This window comes from Microtus ochrogaster, unplaced genomic scaffold (assembly GCF_000317375.1).
Source record: "Microtus ochrogaster isolate Prairie Vole_2 unplaced genomic scaffold, MicOch1.0 UNK23, whole genome shotgun sequence".
Taxonomy (NCBI): Eukaryota; Metazoa; Chordata; class Mammalia; order Rodentia; family Cricetidae; genus Microtus; species Microtus ochrogaster.
In genome coordinates, this window is record NW_004949121.1 from 3,328,128 (window position 1) to 3,330,210 (window position 2,083).

A 2,083-nucleotide genomic window follows, 5' to 3' on the forward strand; every position below is an offset into this window, starting at 1 on the left:
GTTGTGGGTGGAGGACTGTGCTGTGGGTGGAGGACTGTGCTGTGGGTGGAGGACTGTGTTGTGGGTGGAGGACTGTGGTTGTGGGTGGAGGACTGTAGTTGTGGGTAGAGGACTGTGGTTGTGGGTGGAGGACGGTGCTGTGGGTGGAGGACCGTATTGTGGGTGGTGGGTGGAGGACTGTGTTACAAGTGGTGTGGAAGGCTTGGGTTGTTGGTGATGGATACAGAATTGCATTTTATTTGGTGTGCAGACACAAAAGGAGAGTGCCCAAGTCTTGCACTAACAGATACATAATTGGTCCTTCAATTGTACAGAGCACAGGTTCTACATGCTGGTTACAAATTCATCATGTTCTTGAATTTTTATGAAAATTTTTCTCCTGTTTCATCCTGTAGCATAATAATCAGAATGCAATTTTATGGAAATGAGGAGGACATAAACGCTCATTCTTGAACTATGCTTTTTGAAAAACCAAATCTGAGTCTCCCATTATCCCCTTTCTGAAGTGTTCTGCCAGTAATGAAGCCATTTAGGTAAGACAGTGGTTAAGATTCCATTTAACTTTTGGCCAAACCTGACTTCTGTAGGAATTCATTGTAGAGTGTGCTATAACATAATCTTCCCCTTGGTTAGGGGAAAACTACGCAATTATCACTTAGAGATGATTTAGAGAGAGCTACAAAGGAGATGCTGCCTGCTAGCTTTGCAATAGGATGTCTGTTGCAAATACAAAATGCCCGTTTCTTCCTCCTGAAATTTTCTTTGCTTATTTCCTTCTTTCTGTGGGTTCAGGCTGAAATCCTATAAGAAATAAAAGCAGAAATAACAAATAATATTTCTGACTTTAACTTTATTTAAGAACTCTGGTTAGTCTTTCTAATGTTCATACATTTTGTGAAAAGCATGCAAACATTTTTACAATTTCATTATTTCTATTTATTATTTATGTGTGTGTGATCAGGTAACTATGAAAGCCGGAGATGGGCACTGGATCTTGTGCTGCTAAAGTTAAAGGCAGCTCTGAGCAGGGTGCCACGAACCACGATCTGGTCTTCTGGGAGAACAAAGTGCTCTTAATCACTAAGCTGTCTCTCTAGACCCTGCATAAACACTTTTTTCTTCAATCTTTTGCAGGAAATTGATAATGACAAAGGGGAAAAGTACCTTCCATGATTTGCAGGCTTCACTGGTAGGAAGATGCATATTTGCCTGGGTTACTGTACAGCAGATGAGACACAAAAGTAATAAAGAAAAAAGATATCTTTCAAGTTTTTGCATACATGTAGCCATCGTATGTTAGGCTTCGTCTTCTGAACGATGAGTCCAAGAGGATAATGGTTCTGTACCAACCCTGCAATGCAATCACTCAATTTCTAACTTCTTTTTGGGCTCCAGGCACTGACTTTCAGGTTCTCAAATAATACTTATTTATATGCAGCCTGAATACTTTGACAGCTACTTAGTTTTTGATGGATAGTACTGATACAGTAAAGATAGTGGCTCTTGCTAACTTATTTGTAACTCTCAAATGTACTCTTTTGAGAAAAAATAGCTGACTTTGCAAGTGCTCCCAATATTCTGGGGAAGTACTGCTAACATCATGATGACTTGGCATTCCCTTTCAGCAGGTCAACTTGACCACTGAGGAAGAATGCTAGCTGTGGCAAGTCTGCCAAGTGATTGCCATGCTTCAGTGTGTCTTAAGATGCTTCACTTCCTGCAAGCCAGGTTGCTAGGGTGATGGATGAGCTCTTACTTTAAAACTTCCTCAAGCTATGGTGCTAAAGAAGTGAAAGTCAGAAGGACTGATCTCTTTCCTTTTTTTTTTCTTTTTTCTTTTTGAGAAGAGTAAAAACACAAGAAATGGAGCAGTGTCGTGCCAGAACAGGTGAGAAAATCCTAATCAAGTAATTTCTGATCACTTTTTTCCAAACAGACAGAAGCACCGTGATGAACATGAAGTCCTGTATGAAAACAACTGATTGACATCTGTTTTGCTGAACTTTTGAGATAGAAAGTTAATTTTTTTATTGAGAAAAGGAAAAAAAAGTTTCAGCCTCCTCCCAGCCTCCCATTTCCCTCC